At 41.8% G+C, this 19,159-nt stretch overlaps 1 pseudogene; it reads right to left on the minus strand.

Annotated features, from left to right (window-relative positions):
• Positions 1-11,729: 11,729 nt before the first annotated feature.
• LOC115839899 (ras-related protein Rab-5A pseudogene) lies at positions 11,730-12,574 on the minus strand (annotated as a pseudogene).
• Positions 12,575-19,159: the final 6,585 nt, after the last annotated feature.

A 19,159-nucleotide genomic window follows, 5' to 3' on the forward strand; every position in this document is an offset into this window, starting at 1 on the left:
GTGGCTGTTTAAAAATATGGGTTATTGCTGCATATACTGATACAGTGTTATTGAGTGAAACCAGCCCGGCCACATTCACTTTGTGTTATATGAATCCCTTTGTGCAGGCAGGTATGTGTTTAATCTGCGTGTGTGTGTGTGTGTGTGTGTTTGTGTAAAACTATATGTACACACGCACATTTTGTGTTAATAGAAAGGTCAAGGACAATCGACTTCTCAAATTTTAGAGTCGGTAAGAACCGCCTGATGAACTTGTTAAAATGTATGTAGCAGCACGCTCTGCTTCTACTAAAGAGGTGGGGACCCACGAAGCTGCATTTCCAACAAGCTCCTAGAATCTGGAAGGCCTCCAATCTAGCAGTTTCCAATGGTTTCACCTAGAGAGTAAGAATTTTTATTGTTTACTTTTAAAAATATTGTACTGTGTGACTATCTTTAAACAGGCATATACCACTTTTATACTTTTAAAATTTATTTTTCACCCCTGCCGGGATGCCAGTCCTCTTATCAAACCCCACGGCCACCTGACAGCTACTGGACTCAAGACCAGCCCGTTACTGGCAGCTGAGACCCAGGCCCCAGGGGAAGCAGAGAGCTGTGAGGCCATCCTGTAAAAGTGAGTCTTTCCAGATGCCACGTTTAAGGTAAGCCCAGAGGCTAGCTCATATGTAGAAAACTCATCTGAGCTTCTGGAAACAGCAGCTGTGGCATCTCCGAAGAAATGGATGCCAGGGAGGCTAACGCCCAACAAAGGCAGGCTGTGACCTCCCAGGGCAGCTGCTGGGAACAAGGATAAAAGAAATTCCCAGCGACTAACTGGTTCCTAGAAGAAAAGAGTAACTAGATTTTTTTTCTTTAGTGTTTGTGAGCAACTTGTTCTAAACTTGGGCATCTGTATTCTCTCCCAGTGTAGCCGCCCGCGAGGTTCTAGGAACCAGAGATGGTGCATGGAGATCGAGGTGCCTGGGATGGAATCTGTCACTGAGAATGACTGGGATGGAAGGGGTGTTGGGTCTTCTGGGTCACCTATTCCTGCTCTGTTTTGCTTCTATTTACCCTGAACAGAGTAGGGAATGCTGGAGAGAGGAGGGAAGCACCCACACAGAGAAAAAGGACAAATATAAAGTCTAAATGGATCCAACGTCTTATCATTTCTCATAATTTCCATCACACACACACTGGTCCAAGCCTCCCACGTCTCTCATCTAGATGACTGTGAGAGCCATAGACTTGGCCATAGCAACAGCAAAACTCATGATCGCCCTGCTTCTGCTTTAGTCACTTTCAGTCTGTGCTCAACACTGCAGCCATGGTCATCTTGTCAATACTATGTAAATCAGATTGTGGCACACTGTTGCCTCCAGTGGCTTCCCATCTCACTCAGAATAAAGTCTAAACTCCTTACGATGACTCATGAGGCCCTTCCCAGTCTGGTACTCAGATGCCTCTCTGACCCTATCAACTACTAGTCCCTGCCTTAATTACTTCTCTGTAACTGTGCTGACCTTCCGCTCTTCCTCAAGCTACCCAAACATTTCATGCCTCTGGGCACCTGTGCTTGCCCCTCCCTTAGCCTGGAATGCTTTTCCTTCTTGCCTGACTTTCTTCTTCACCCATTTCAGCTCTTTGCTCAGATAACCCCTTCCCAATGAGGTCTTCTCTTGCCACTATGTCTATCTAGAACTGCAACCTTTAGTGCACTTCCTCTGCTTTACTTTCTCCTGAGCACTTACTGCCACCGAACATATTATACCTTTAACTTATGTGGTGATAGTCTTTGGCCCCATTAGACTGAAAGTTCCATCCGTACAGGGACTTGTTTTCATGGCTGTATTCTGAGAGCCCAGAACATCTCCTGGAATATAGTAGAATATAGCACATAAACGTCTGTTGACTGGTTACTAAACGGACAGGAATCACTCTACTCAGGCTTTCGTATGCCCTGACCCTTGTGCTGAATTTGGTGTAGGGATGCATGGGTCCTAATGTGATGCATGGAAAGAGGACCTTTGGACTTAAGCATGCATGTGACTAAATACTCAGCAGCTTCAGACTGTCCGAAAGGTCTTCAAGTCCTAGCCACCCTTACTCTTGAAGATCCCACATCTTGGAAAATGCTTACATCTTAGAAAATCTATTTAAACACACCTACCTTTCACATTAAACATAATTTTAGCTTAACTTTTTTTAAAGGACTGTTATAATTTTGCTTTTGAAATCATTTGGCAATGAGTGACAAAGTTAATTTACAACCGGCTCTGACTTTCAGCAGTCATGCTCTTGGGATTTCTTTTGAAGTGAAACCAAATCTAACTTTCAAATAGTCTCCAAATGTAATGAAATTTTTCTGAATAATCAATTCAACAGTTAATAAAATGGGGATAATGCTGTGCTTTGTGGGCATTTATGTAAGCACCTGTGAATTCGGTTTTTGCAATGCTCCTTGTGTGTATGAGAACCGATCATTGTTTTCTTACTCAGGGACTCAGCCATGTTTATGGGCCCCTGGAATCTCATTGCACCAGGTCTTGGACCTAGAAAATCCAATGGATAAAATAGTCACGGCAGAAGTCAGAGATTAGAAAATGGAAGTGTCCCTTTACTGCCTGATAATGTAGGTCCTTGGCAATGAGAGATGTTCCATGAGTGTGGTGCGGAGCCCGGAACTGTTGTGGGACTCGCTGTGGTTGGGCTATGAGTCTCTGTCCTAGGCTGCCGGCATGAATGAGCTGGGTACCCATTCTTGATGTGTGGTAGACCTCTGGTGGTCAGGCATACCACTCCCCTTTGTGACCTTCATCATCTCGTAGGCCCTAGTGAAGGAAATGTTTTCACTGACATTTTATGACACTTTTGCAGAATTCCATTGACTCATGCGAGACAAGATGGGGGATTTTCCTGCAGCAGTTGCCACCTGGGAAAACAGATCCTTTAGTCATATCATACGCCAAGTCCCGCTGCTGTCTATGCAGAGCATTTTTAATCATGTAACTTTCAAAGCTGTCCCTCAGCTACAATGACATTAGCCTGGGTGAATTTCTTCCCCAACTTAAGCTGTCAGTGGCTGAGCTTTTCTTGCTGCTCTCTCTGGCAGAGGCACATATATTTATCACAGAAGAGCCTCGCTCTGAAAGGACCCATGCAAGCTTCCTTCTGGAGCTGAAAAGACAACATCTCATTCCTAGCCTGTGCCATCCACTGAAAACCTTTCCAAACCCAGAGCTAGTGACTGTCCTAGGGGACAGATGTCATCCAAAGCAGGCATGGATCATTTTGCTTGTTTTTCTTGCTAACCCTGCACGACTTTGAACCCACTCTGTAAATAAAAGAGACAGGAGCACAAAACTCCTTACACTTCCTGCTTTCCTCCCAGTGTGCTGACATTTCAAAGCCCCATATGTTTCCCTAAACAAAGTTTCATGAAAATATGTATTCAATAATAATACAATGTTTTTTAGGTTATTACAACCCAAGAGGAGTGACACTGCCTGCCTGTGGCTGTGTAGGGCAGTTTACAGGGTGCTCTGATGGTCTCCACCTCTCTTGGTAAACAGGAGGCATGTTGGAAAGGCTTAAAATGGAGATATGGTTGAAGACCTGTGATATGTGTATGCTTCTTCATTTAGCCATGTAAGTTAGCAATATTCTGCAACTAAGCCGCAGGCAAGATATAGTTTTAATAAATATTTCCTGTTTAGAAATGGACATCTAGACAGTGTTTAAACACATCAGACTTCTAAAGAGTTGTTATAGACATTTGCTAGTCACCCCTCCAGCATGAATTCTTCCCTTTCCCATGTTGACATTCCTTGGGAATACACAACTCTTCCACCCTCACTGGTGGTCCAGATGGGATTGACCTTGGCCCCAGCTTCAGGAATGAACTATAATTGGCTCAAGCCAATCAATGTATCCCATTCCTCAGGCCATATGGATTGGTCGGGGATGAGTTCATGATTCAATTTAGGCCAATGATTCATAGCGATAAACACCTACATTAAGAAAAAAGAAAGAGCGCAAATAAACAACCAAACTTTACAACTCAAGGTACCAGAAAAAGGAGAACAAACTAAGCCCAAGTTAGTAGGAAAAGGGAAATAACAAAGATCAGAGCAGAAATTTTCAATGAAATAGAGACTAAAAAGGCAATAGAAAAAAAAGACAATAGAAAACATCAATGAAACTAAGAGCTGTTTTTTTGAAAAGATAAACAAAATAGACAAACCTTTAACTAGACTTACCAAGAAAAAAAGAGGGAGGACTCAAATAAAATTCGACGTGAAAGAGGATTCCAATAAAAATTAAAAATTTTTAAATTAAAAAAAATGTGAAAGAGGAAACATTACAAGTAATACCACAGAAATACAAAGGATTATAACAGACTACTGTGAATAATCATATGCCAACAAATTGGACAACCTAGAAGAAATGGATAAATTCCTTAAGCATAAAACCCACCAAAGGTGAATCATGAAGTAATAGAAAATCTGAACAGACTGATTACTAGTAAGGAGCTTGAATCAGTAATCAAAAACTCCACAACAAAAAAAGTCCAGGACCAAATGACTTCATTGGTGAATTCTACCAAACATTTAGAGAAGAATGAATACTAATCCTTCTCAAACTCTTTCCATTTGGGCCAGTGAGAGAGGTGACAATCACAGGACTTGCTTGAAAAATACTAAAAGAGATTCTCTGTCCCTAGATCACACCTGGTGGGTGGTGAGGATGAGCAATTCGCTACCCTGGAGAGAGAGCCCAGAGTTGCCAGGAGCCTTTGTGTAGAATCTGGAGCTGAAACTGTCACCACTGGAGACACTGAAAGAGCCATATCCTTGGGTAGCTTAGCCTTACTGAAGCCAGCCCAGATTTTTCAGTTATGTAAACCAATAAATTCTCTTTGTTGTTTAATCCAAATCTAAGTGAATTCTCTGCCACTTGCAACCACAAGAAATCTAAATGATTCAAGGCTGCTAATGCTACTCCTAGCCATGTCTAGCCAGCCTCTAAAGAAACTGCAATCTTGTGGTGAAGGTGTCTTTGTTTTTGTGGCTTTTACCTCACCACGTATTCCACTCTTCTTTTTTCACATGGAACCAACCCCACTGTCTCTTAGGGAAAACACCTTCCCCAACTCTCACTCCAGCCATCCTAGCTAACCACGCCTTCTGGCTCCAGCACTGGGCATGTGACCCAGGCATAACCAATCATGGCATTCCATTCACAGAGCTGATAGGATCACAGATGGGTACACTATCCTCAGACGGCCAATGAAAATAAGATTCAGGACTTTTAAGTCTTATTGAAAAGGCAATTGGTGGATTTGCTGAGAGAGGAGGATATAAATAGATTTGTGAACACGTGTACCACCACATGGAGAGAACATTCCTAAAAACGAAGCAATAGAAAGAAAAGAAAGACAAGAGATAAAGAGATGATGAGAGGTCTGAGACCTGGTCCAACCATGCCTGGGGCATGTTCAGGAATAACTTCCTTCTTGTTAAGACAATTTGAACTGGGTTTTCTGTCACTCAAAGGTTAGCATCTTGATTAATATAGACCTGAAATTTTTCCACATTAAAATAAATATTTTTATTTATTATAATATGCTTATTTTCCCCTAGTACAAAAGTAATACATGATTAATGAAGAAAATCTGGAAAACACAAAGAAAATATAGCAAAATTTACTTTTAGTACTACAACTCTGATGTTATGACTGCTAACCTCTTAGTGTATGTTCTTTGAGTCTTCTTCATGTGCATATTTATGGACGTCTACAATATAATTTCCAAATTATGCAGGTGCATTGTAATTTCTTTAATTTCTCCTTTTTAACAAATGAAGTCATTTTCTTTCCTTCTTTCTTTTCTTTTTCTTTCTTTTTCCTATCATTTACTATTTACTAGCATGAATATCTGTTTTGGTAAATCTTTGCTCACATCCATGTCCATTTCCTTAGAAAAAAATCGAATTGCCATATGCATAATAAATTTCTCATGAGGTTGCTCCCAAGTTTTTATTATAAATAATGTTTAAATAAACACATTTATGCATTCTTTTGTATAGAATTAATTCCTAAAAGTGGAATGGCCAGGTAGAGGGCATGCTTGTTGAAGGTTTTTTAAAATTTTTTTAAATTTATTTTATTTATTTCTTTTTGGCTATGTTGGGTGTTTGTTACTGTGCGGGCTTTCTCTAGTTGTGGAGAGCTGGGGCTAATCTTCGTTGCAGTGTGTGTGCTTCTCATTGTAGTGGCTTCTCTTTCTGCAGAGCATGGGCTATAGGAGCGCGGGCTTCAGTAGTTGTGGCATGCGGGCTCAGTAGTTGTGGTGCATGGGCTTAGTTGCTCCGCAGCAGGTGGGATCTTCCTGGACCAGGGATCGAACCCCTGTTCCCTGCATTGGCAGGCAGATTCTTAACCACTGCACCACCAGGGAAGTCACCTTGTTGAAGGTTTTTGATACTCTGTCAAACTGCCCTGTGGAAGGTCATTTGACCCTGAACCTCTGCTGCTCCTCCCCATGATCACACACACTGCGTGTTACTATTACCACATTACTATCAAGATGAACATTTTCTTCATACGTCGTTTGGCTATTTGTATTGATTTTTTTTTAACTTTTTATTTTATATTGGAGTATAGTTGATTAACAATGTTGTGTTAGTTTTGGGTGTACAGGAAAGTGATTCATGTATAACTGAGCAGAGTTTCCTGTGCTATACAGTAGGTCCTTGTTGGTTATCCATTTTAAATACAGCAGTGTGTACATGTCAGTCCCAAACTCCCAATCTATTCCTCGCCACCGACCCTTCCCACCCTGGTAATTATAAGTTCGCTCTCTAAGTCTGTGAGTCTGTTTGTTTTGTAAATAAGTTCATGTATTGATGTTCATGTATTGACTTGCCTCTTCAAAACCCAAAACTTGGAATTCTTTTACTTTTCTTTCAGGAGTGATGGGTAGATAAGGCAACACCTCATTTTCAGTTATTTTAGTTATTTTTCCAATGACATTTTCTGTAGGTGAGAGAAACAAAAACAAAAAAACAAAAAACAAAAAACCCTTTAGGCTCTAATGGATGTATTTTGGTTAGACACACCCATTGCCCATGGCTTCAAATTTTTGCTGACAATTTTCAGTATCACTGACCTGCCATGAGTTAAGTACAATGACTTGAGAATTACTATTGTCTAGTCACACTACTTACGTAAAAGAGATTTAGAGCCAGACTTTCTGGGTTCAAATCCTAGCCCTCTTACTTAGTGATTTTGTGACATTGGAAACATTGCTCAAAATCTTTGTGCCACATTTTCCTTATCTATAAAACCAGGATAAAACTACCTACTTCAAAAGATTGTTATATCATTAAGGTAAGATGAGTAAAGTACTTGTAACAAAGCTTCCTGGTACAAGTTCAGCCATCAATAGCATTAACTATTAGTAATGGAATATAAAATAGCTAAACCATATTGAATGTTCACTGAGATACAAAAGACAAAAACATCCCACTTGATCTTCATCAACTCTCTGAATCAACTTCTTTTGTTATGTTCATTTTATAAATGAACTAAGATACAGAGGGGTTAACTAACTTAGCCAAAATCTCCTTGTTAATATGTGGAACTGGGACTAAAGTCCATCTATATTGCCTCTGGAAGAATATAGAGGACAGATTGTTCACATTTAAAAATTGTTTTTTTTATTTTAACATCTTTTTTGGACTATAACTGCTTTATGTTGTATTAGTTTCTGCTGTATAACAAATATCCCCTCCCTCTTGCATCTCCCTCCCACCCTCCCTATCCCACCCCTCTAGGTGGTCACAAAGCACTGAGCTGATCTCCCTGTGCTATGCAGCTGCTTCCCACTAGCTATCTATTTTACATTTGTTAGTGTATATATGTCAGTGCTACTCTCTCATTTTGTCCCAGCTTACCCTTCCCCCTCCCCATGTCCTCAAGTCCATTCTCTACGTCTGTGTCTTTATTCCTGTCCTGCCTCTAGGTTCATGAGAATCATTTTTGTTTTAGAATCCATATATATGTGTTAGCATACGGTATTTGTTTTTCTCTTTCTAACTTACTTTACTCTGCATGATAGACTCTAGGTCCAACCACCTCACTACAAATAACTCAGTTTCGTTTCTTTTTATGGCTGAGTAATATTCCATTGTACATATGTGCCACATCTTCTCTATCCATTCATCTGTCGATGGACACTTCGGTTGCTTCCATGTCCTGGCTATTGTAAATAGAGCTGTAATGAACATTGTGGTACATGACTCTTTTTGAATTATAGTTTTCTCTGGGTATATGCCCAGTAGTGGGATTGCTGGGTCATATGGTAGTTCTATTTTTAGTTTTTTAAGGAACCTCCATACTGTTCTCCATGGTGGCTGTATTAATTTATATTCCCACCAACAGTGCAAGAGGGTTCCCTTTTCTCCACACCCTCTCCAGCATTTATTGTTTGTTTGTAGATCTTTTGATGATGGCCATTCTGACCAGCATGAGGTGATACCTCATTGTGGTTTTGATTTGCATTTCTCTAGTGATTAGTGATGTTAAGCATCTTTTCATGTATTTGAAGGCCATAATTTTGTTTAAAAAGTTTAATTGAATTCCCACTGTAGGTAGAACTTCACATTCTGTCTCCTACCACAAATCTAGCATTAGAGCATTTTTACCCAGCAACCTAATACATATTTAATGATGACAAGTATCACAAAAGGCAGGATATGTTTGTTTTTTTTTTTTCGGTACGGGGGCCTCTCACTGTTGTGGCCTCTCCCGTTGCGGAGCACAGGCTCCGGATGCGCAGGCTCAGCGGCCATGGCTCACGGGCCCAGCCTCTCCGCGGCATGTGGGATCCTCCCGGACCGGCCGGCAGGCGGACTCTCAACCACTGCGCCACCAGGTAAGCCCAAGGCAAGATATATTTATTTATTTATTTATTTGCGGTACGCAGGCCTCTCATCATTGTGGCCTCTCCCGTTGCGGAGCGCAGGCTCCGGACGCGCAGGCCCAGCAGCCACGGCTCACGGGCCGAGCCGCTCCCGGCATGTGGGATCCTCCCGGACCGGGGCACGAACCCGTGTCCCCTGCATCGGCAGGCGGACTCTAAACCACTGCGCCACCAGGGAAGCCCTCAAGGCAGGATATTTTTAAACAATTTAAAGTTGATATATACATCAGTTCCCTTACTGTCTGGTTATAGTAGATGAACATTTTTTTTAGAAAAAAATATATGAATGACATTACTACTAATCATGTATAAATGCTTAACAGACTCTCCTTATTAAGGTAGCAGGGCTGTTACAATCCTAAACACTTCTTGTGGCTCTTCAATATACCTTTGGGTGTCATTGTTTTAATTGACGTCCACATGTATTTTGTCAGTTTGGATTTAAATAGATATTCAAGCACCCTAACCACAAGTCCAATAAAGCTTGGCCCAATGACAGTTCAAGGATTATAACTCTGTTGGTAAGCAGAAAAGACGGTGCTGCTTTTACTTAATAAAGATTAGTGCTCCGATGTTGGGTAGATGTTTATATTGGTTCAGGGTGTGGGTGGTGACGTAGATTGAGAGGACAGAGCAAAGAAAGTGGAGAGTAAAGTGTTATTAGCAATAAAAGATAAACACTTCCGGAGAAATAATAATACTTTTGAAATAGGAATGAACCTCCCAGTCAGGCAGTTCAACCCCCTACTGCGAGGTGGAATCAGGCAAGTCTCTCCCCTAAACTGGTTACATAATATTTCTTTTTCCCCTTAGGAGGTTTCACAACCTCTTTTATAAACTGTTAATGTGCTTATTCAATCGTATCATGGGGAAAGGTAACTAATTTTTAACTTTAACCAGGATGGCTTGACCTTCCCATGCTAAGTCTGGTGAACAAATGCAGGCTGCTGTTCCATAACCTTTCTTTGACTCATCACAAATTCCATCACAATAAATGATAAATACAAAGATTGAAAACGCTTTGTTTTCCCTTTCACTTGATTGAAATACTCAGCTTTAAATGTATTGCTATTTAAATGATCTCTCATCTCAGTCACCAAATCCATCATTTGGATCAAAAACATTAGGCTGGCACCCACCTACCCAGCCCTAAATCCAAGCAAATGTTCTCGAGGAAGGGACCATTTCACTGGGCTTTGAGATGGTTAGAGGCCATTCAACAAATCCATATCGAAGATTCTTAAAACAAAGAACTTTGAAATGGTTCCTCCAAGAACGAGTTTGGCAGATGTTTTGATGCCTATCTGTTTAAAGGGTGGGATGGAAATTGCCCAGCGCTGCAAGTCCGAATACCTCAGCTCTGGCTCTCATTGTGTGCTGTCCCAGGAGAAATGTCAAGTACTCTGAGCCTCAGCCTCCTCTTCTCTAAAATAAGCTTGTCAGAGGATCCATGGGCTACATGTGTGAACACAAGGGATGCCCGTTATGATTATTACTTCTGGGTAGACCTAATGTACGTCACCTGGGGAAATTAACGTCAGCCTCCAAGGCTGTAGCTTCAACTGCCTTAAATGGAAGGACCTGACCTGTGAACCCTAACTTGGTTTATTTTTTCTAATTAAAAAAATTTTTCTGTTTTTTATACCACTGTATCCCAACCTGAGTACCTCAATATAAAACTAAACCCTGGTGAAATGTTTTCCTTACTAATTTTGAATTACTGTGAATGTACAAGTTCTGCTAGCAGTTCAACACTTAAATAGATTAAATCATCTCTGACACATGGTAGATTTCATATAATGAAAATACCTAAAACAATTAGTGCAAATATACTGACCTGATCAAAATAAAATGAACTTTGGAAAACAAGGCTGCAAGATTGTTACTAACATATCCAATACTTATGTTACAAATTACTGGTACATTGTTTATTATGGTTCTAGCCAGGTAGGAACAATTGAAGTCCCTTCCTTTCAAAGGAGGAGAGAAGGAAAAAAGTAGCTGTTTTAGTAACTGTACATTTGGTATACTTTTAAGCAACTCTTAAATATTATAGAAAAGTAATAAACATATATGGAGACTGCAATGCAGTACCCTATTTACAGTACAGCTGAAGATCGAATTTAAAATAATCAAGTTTGAATGTACATAATTGTTAGTGCGTTGACTATGTTTATGTCCAAAGGGCACAAAAGCCCCCTCCCTACTCCCAAACAACAAAAGCTATGTAATGGCCAGCAGTGATTAAACAGAAATCACAGACACCTGGTTTGTTTCACTTTTGTTGAAGAACTTACATGTTTGAAGGGAACACTATCCTTTAAGATGCATTTTATTAGTTTTCATGCTCCTAAAATAAGACGGGGTTACATTTGATTTTTTTTTACCCCATTTAAAAAATAACAGGACTAGCTATAATTTAGATGCCACTTATGTTCCTTTTTTTCCCCTTGAAGATGTGGGACTGTTTCCTTGTGGCTAATTTGTTAAAATGTGGAATGTATACTTTAAATAAGGATACTAAGAGAAATTACAGGTTGCCTGAATATGGTAGCTAAGCATAAATATCTTTAGAACCTCCTTCCAAAGAAAGAATTTTTTTGGAAAAGTCCAAATGAGTAAGTTCCAAATCTTTTTCACAGAACTGGTTGGTTAACTGTGGGTTCAGAATCATTTGTTTATATCACTGGTGAAGAGAAATGAGTCCCGCTAACCTTCCAAGGAAACAAGGGTACACCCAGCTCTCATTTCCCCCTTCCACTGCTAAAACATTAGTCAGAGGGTCACATGTATGTTATTAAAAATTAAGTTCAAAACACTTAAAATAATTCTGTATTAGAAACTTGCCTATTGTAAGTCTCTTCTTTTTGGAAGTCATACTGGGCTGGTTAAATGCTCCAATTCCACTGTTATTAACAATTAGGAAGCAGAAGAACATTCCAGTTAGTTTAAAGTGGAGGTTTAGTTACTACAGCACTGACTCCTGGTTGGCTGCGTGGGTTCAGTAAGGTCTACTTCTCTTCCTCTGGCAGAATATGCTCCTGGATTCTGTGGTTCATTCTTTGGCAACTTTTTAGCTATTGCCATGAATATTTCATTTACAGTCATTAATGTTTTAGCTGATTTCTCCAGAAATAATAAACTGTTGTCATCTGCATAGGACTGTGCTTCCTGGAAATTGACAGCTGTTTTATTGGCGAGGTCAGCCTTGTTTCCTGATAAAGCTATTACAATGTTAGGACTGGCTTGCCTCTGAAGTTTTGTAACCCAGTTTTTGGCTCTGACAAAGGACTCCTCGTTTGTGTCATCATATACAACTATGGCCGCTTGCGCTCGTCTGTAGTACATGGGTGCTAGGCTATGGTATTGTTCTTCACCAGCTGTATCCCACATTTCAAACTTTACTGTTGTGTCATCAAGACACACAGTGTGGGCTAGAAAAGCAGCCCCCATGGTACTCTCTTGAAATTCATGAAAGTGGCCCTTCACAAAACAAAGCACTAGGCTCCATTTGACAAAAGCAGACTCTCCCAGAAGTACTAGTTTGAACTGGCATATTTTATTTCCAGTATTTGGCCTGTTAGGTCTTGTTGCTCCTCGATTAGCCATGTCCAAATTTGAAAGAAGTCTCTAATTTCAGTCTCTTAATGAACTTCCAGGATGCAAGGTGTCAGTTGTTTTCTTTCCGGAGGTAAAGAAACCTGAGACCGCAGCGCCTGGGCCCGCGGCTCCGCAGCTTCGGGCTGCAGGTCCCGGGCGGAGCCTGAGAGGCTAAGGCTGAGGCTCCCTAACTTGGTTTAAAATAGACTCCTTCTGGCAGTTTTTTCAGAAATTCACTATGGGAGCAGAGATAAAAAGAAAGTACTGAAACATCTCTGGCTGGTCCATAAAATCTTGGAGGTGTTGCTTTTATGCTGATTATTATCGGCATAAAAGATTACTAGGGCTTCCCTGGTGTCGCAGTGGTTGAGAGTCCGCCTGCCAATGCAGGGGACACGGGTTTGTGCCCCGGTCTGGGAAGATCCCAGATGCCGCGGAGCGGCTGGGCCCGTGAGCCATGGCTGCTGAGCCTGCGCGTCGGGAGCCTGTGCTCCGCAACGGGAGAGGCCACAACAGTGAGAGGCCCGCATACCGCAAAAAAATAAATAAATAAAAAGATTACTAAATGGAAAGATTATTAGAGGGAAATCATTTTGTCATTCCAAATCATCTCTAGATTAGCCTTTGCTTGGATGATAAAATACTAGATGAAATGACATTTTAAAAACTTCTGTTATAACATTGCTTCCTGAATTCATGCATGCCGAGTCTAATGCCCTATATGGTAAAATGGTTGCGAGTCTGAGCTCTGGAGCCCTACCACCTTCACATTTTGCTTTTGCCACTTTTTAGCTGTGTGACCTTGGACAAGTTACTTAAGCTGTCTGTGCTTTAGTTTCCTCGTTGTTAAATAGAGATAATAAAAGTACCTACCTTATAGGACTGCAGGGAGAACTTGCTAAATTAACAAATGTAAGACTTGGAATATTGTGAGCGCTATGCTTAGTGTTAGCCCTCAGAACAGTGTTTGGTAATTAGGCACTGGGTAAATGTTACCTTTTACATTACTGTTTTAAATGATAGAGGCTGTAATGCAGGAGAGTGGGAAGAACTCAGGAAGGGAGATTAGGACAAATCCATTGGTTTATATGCTTTAGTCATTGTATCTACAGTGTTTATCAAACCAATTATCTTTCTTGAGAGCTACAATTTCCTGGGCATCTGCAGATGCCCAGAACTCAAGATTGGAAGGAAGCATGAAGCTCTAATAGTGGGTAATTAGAAGGAGCTCACTCTAAAAAATGTTTGTTTTTTAATAAATTTATTTATGTATTTATTTATTTTTGTATTTATGTATTTATTTATGGCTATGTTGAGTCTTCCTTGCTGCACGCAGGCTTTCTCTAGTTGCGGTGAGTGGAGGGCTACCCTTCCTTGCGGTGCGCGGGCTTCTCATTGCGGTGGTTTCTTGCGGAGCACGGGCTCTAGGTGCACAGGCTTCAGTAGTTGTGGCATGCAGGCTCAGTAGTTGTGGCTCGCAGGCTCAGTAGTTGTGGCACGCAGGCTCAGTAGTTGTGACTCGTGGGCTCTAGAACACAGGCTCAGTAGTTGTGGTGCACAGGCTTAGTTGCTCCGTGGCACGTGGGATCTTCCTGGACCAGGGCTCAAACCCACGTCCCTTGCATTGGCAGGTGGATTCTCAACCACTGGGCCACCAGGGAAGTCCCAAAATATGTTTGTTTTTTAATGGCGCTTTAAATGAGCTCATGGGAAATTTATTATAAAATAGCTTGCCTGCACCAAATGCCTTAATGGGAGAAGCCTTATTGAAATTCCATTGTTTAAATAATATACAGGCCATGTCCCTCCTGGAACTCTGTTCCCTCTGTGGGAGTCAAAGATTCTTTGAATGTCCCAAGGTATTCCAAAGCAATCACAAAATCACATTTCAGAGCTAGAAGGGGATTTAGAAACCATCTCCTCCTAAGCTTTCTTTTTACAGCTGAAGAAACAAACCCAATAGGGTTAAAGGATTTGCCTGAGGCAACTCAGCAACCCTGAAGCTAAAGTCGACCCCCAGTTTCTTTAACTCTTAGTCCAGCCCCTTGCTACTAACCTGTCCCCAATCTTAGAGAGAGAGGGAGAGGGAAGGAAAGAGGGAGGGCCAGAGGGGAAAGGACCCTGCTACTTGCAGATGGGGAGTGCCCCAGTTTTTTCCCTTTCACACTGAAAAAAGAATAAACTGATCACATACCTGTAGAAACAATTATAATTTAGCAGAGAAAATATCAAGGCTAAGCAATGAATCACCAAACATTCAAGGCGAAAGTTTATTACCTTTCTTGTTTATTTTTACTTCTTCAGGACTAAAACCTGTTGCTATGTTGGATCTGGGCAGCATTTTGTGATGCCTGCAGACAAACAGCGTGGCTAACTACCCAGGTGGTGAGGCTTTGCTCTCCCGGAATATTCTAGCAAACAATGTAACCTGACACGGGTGTGACAGGGCTCTCCGGGTGGTTATAGTTTATCTTTGGCAATTCCTTCTGCACCCCTTCCACCCCCATAAAACCATACAGGAACCATCCAGGAGCTGGGCTTGGGGAACAGGTACTCTGTGATGTGGGCCACTCCATCCCAAGGAAGTTATGGCTCCCCAGTCTAGGGTGCCCACCGTCCACAAAATAGATTTCTGTAAGAAGTGGACCCTACCAGAGGAGCACCCAATCGCACATACTGAATTTGGAGGGAAGAACACATAACTGTTTACTCAACTTAGAAGGTACTTGCAAATCACCCGCTCTCTTCCGTTGGTGAATAAACAAAGCTTATATGCAAATGATGAACACCAGTTTTGGCGGGGACTCCTGAGCAGTGTGGGTTGGCATGCCAGTGGAGACTTCATCGGAGGGTTCCTGTCTCCCATCTTTAACTTGGTGGGTTATCATTTAGTTATTCCAGTTACTTTTTTAAAAAATTTTTAACGTTTTTATTTTTGGCCGTGTTGGATCTTTGTTGCTGTGCGTGAGCTTTCTCTAGTTGCGGCGAGCGGGGGCTACTCTTGGTTGCGGTGCGCGGGCTTCTCATCACGGTGGCTTCTCTCGTTGTGGAGCATGGGCTCTAGGCGCGTGGGCTTCAGTAGTTGCGGCACGAGGGCTCAGTAGTCGTGGCTCGAGGGCTCTAGAGCACAGGCTCCGTAGTTGTGGTGCACGGGCGTAGTTGCTCCGTGGCATGTGGGATCTTCCTGGACCAGGGCTCGAACCTGTGTCCCCTGAATTGGCAGGCGGATTCTTAACCAGTGCACCACCAGGGAAGCCCCTATTCCAGTTGCTTTAAAGGTATGTGACATCCTACCTCTGCATAGATATTTCTGCAAACCTGACTTGCACTGCACACTAATGGGTAGAAAAAACTGAAAGACTTAAAGAGATAAGTCCTTGCAATTAAGTGTGGGGCCCATACGGAACTCTCAGAGCTGTGCAGTGTTTGCATATTTCTGGGACGTTTATCACCTGACCTCTGCAGTTGCCTTCTATTACTGGAGATTCCCTAACCACCAGATTGCAGCTTCTGCAATTCAGAGGCTCACAAAGGTTTTTTTTTTGGTACGCGGGCCTCTCCCTGTCGCGGCCTCTCCCGTTGCGGAGCACAGGCTCCGGACGCGCAGGCTCAGCGGCCATGGCTCACGGGTCCAGCCGCTACGCGGCATGTGGGATCTTCTCGGACCGGGGCACGAACCCGCGTCCCCTGCATCGGCAGGCGGACTCTCAACCACTGCGCCACCAGGGAAGCCCTCACAAAGGTTTTTGTTTGTACCTCAGATCATGTAGAGCCAGCATCCAAACACTAGTGTCTGCAGCCTAAATACCGTTTAAGGCTTTACTTTTATAAAACAAAGAGGCTGCTTCTGAGGTGTGATTTTCTGTGCATGCTGGGACCCTCCGCATCCCCCTCCTCGGACCAGCTCGTGCCTGGAGTCCTGCCTGTAGAGACTCATCAGTCAGTAAAAGAGTAATTTACCTGGACTGTACAGGTAGGCTTCAGACCTCTGTGAACGCTTGAGGTTATGCACAGAGTTTGAGTGCATTTGCCCATTTTTAGCCCTAAGGGAGGCTCTTTAGGCCTTTGCTGGTAACCAAAAGAGTCGGTAACCACCAAAAGTTTAAGAATGATTGCTTTTTCTCATAAGATGTTTAAGTTATTTACTATTGAATGTGCCTGAAAACACATAAACACATGACTATAAATTTTATATCACAAAGAGAGCCAGCTGGAAACTTTGCCTAAGATATTTTCTAGAAAAACAAACAATAATTTTATTAGCTTTCTTCCTATTCTTTATTCAAAACAAAATATCTGTACTTTTTTTTCTTTTTTTTTTTTTTAAATATCTGTACTCTTGAGAGAGAGATTCACAACACAGATGCTACCTTTTCATTCTTCACTTCAAAAGTAAGGCCCGAGTGCAGAACTAATGGGGATTCTGAAACTGACTATGGAAGATGTTACCTCTTAGAGGAGAGATGGTCAAACTTCTGTAAACAGTCGGTAGTAAATATTTTCAGCTTTTTGGGCCATGTGGTCTCTGCTGCAACTTCACAGTTCTGCTGTTGTGTGGAAAGCAGCCATAGACAATATGTAAACAAATGGAAGTGGTGATGTTTCAATAAAACTTTATTTACAAAAACAAGTGGCAGGCCAGATTGTCCCATAACAGCAGTTTGCACCCATCTTAAAGGTTTAAAGATGCTATTGAATGAAAATAACAAGGCTCACATATTTGCCAGGTTTATGATGCATACCAACTTCAATCTACCTTGCAAAATATGAAATGCCGGATTATATTATTCTATTGATTGTTGTGTTGGAATGAAAGCATTTAATAATTTCAGCAAGTTATTCTACACGCTGGGCAAGCCATGGGTGACATTAAACACCTGACAATTAAAATCAATAACTCCACGTGCCACCATCAACAAAACGAAAAGAAAACCTACTGAATGGGAGAAAATATTTGCAAATGATATGACCAATAATGGGTTAATATCCAAAATATATAAACAATTCATACAGCTCAATATAAAAAAAAAAAACGATTAAAAAATGGGCAAAATGGGCTTCCCTGGTAGCACAGTGGTTAAGAATCCACTTGCCAGTGCAGGGGACACGGTTTCGAGCCCTGGTCCAGGAAGATCCCACGTGCCATGGAGCAACTAAGCCTGTGTGCCACAACCACTGAGCCTGCGAACCACAACTACTGAGCCCATGTGCCACAACTACTGAAGCCCATGTGCCTAGAGCCCATGCTCTGCAACAGGAGAAGCCACTGCACCACAGCCAAGAGTAGCCTCTGCTTGCCGCAACTAGAGAAAGCCCGCACACAGCTATGAAGACCCAACACAGCCAAAAATTTAAATTAAAAAATCAATAAATTTTTTTAAAAAAGATCAAAAGACCTGAATAGACATTTTTCCAAAGAATAAATGCAGATGGCACAGGCACATGAAAAGTTGCTCAACATCATTAATCATCAGAGAAATGTAAATCAAAACCACAGTGAGGGCTTCCCTGGTGGCGCAGTGGTTGAGAGTCCACCTGCCAATGCAGGGGACACGTGTTCGTGTCCCGGTCCGGGAAGATCCCACATGCCGTGGAGCAGCTGGGCCCGTGAGCCACGGCCGCTGAGCCTGCGCGTCTGGAGCCTGTGCTCCGCGGCGGGAGAGGCCACAACAGTGAGAGGCCCGCGTACCGCAAAAAAAATAAAATAAAATAAAAAATAAAAAAAAAAAACCACAGTGAGATATCACCTCACACCTGCCAGAATGGCTATTATCAAAAAAACCACGAATAACAAATGTTGGTGAGGATGTAGAGAAAAGAGAACCCTCATACACTGTTGGTGGGAATGTAAACTGGTGCAGCCACTGTGGAAAACAGTATGGAAGTTCCTCAAAAAACTAAAAATAGAACTAGAATATGACCCAACAATCCCACTCCTAGGTATATATCCAAAGAAAACCATAACACTAATTCAAAAAGATACATGCACCCCAATGTTCATAGCATTATTTACAATTGCCAAGATATGGAAGCAACCTAAGTGTCCATCAACAGATGAAGGGATAAAGAGGATATACATACATACACACACAATGGAATATTACTCAGACAGAAAAAAGAATGAAATTTTGCCATTTGCAACAACACAGATGGACATGGAGGGTACTATGCTAAGTGAAATAAGTCAGACAGAGAAAGACAAATACTGTATGATATCACCTATGTGTGGAATCTAACAAATAAAAGAAATGAATGAATATAACAAAACAGAAACAGACTTCCAGATATAGAAAACAAACTAATGGTTACCAGTGAGTGGGTAGTGGGAAGGGGGAAGGGGCAAGATAGGAGTAGGGGATTAAAAGGTACAAACTGTGTGTAAAATAAATAAGCTACAAGGATATATGTGTGGTACAGGGAATAGACCCAATTTTATTAAAACTTTAAATGGGACTTCCCTGGTGACGCAGTGGTTAAGAATCCACCTGCCAGCACAGGGCACACGAGTTCGGGCCCTGGTCTGGGAAGATCCCACGTGCCATGCAGCAACTAAGCCTGTGTACCACAGCTACTGAGCCTGCACTCTAGAGCCCA

The sequence above is a fragment of the Globicephala melas genome, chromosome 5 (assembly GCF_963455315.2).
Source record: "Globicephala melas chromosome 5, mGloMel1.2, whole genome shotgun sequence".
Taxonomy (NCBI): domain Eukaryota; kingdom Metazoa; phylum Chordata; class Mammalia; order Artiodactyla; family Delphinidae; genus Globicephala; species Globicephala melas.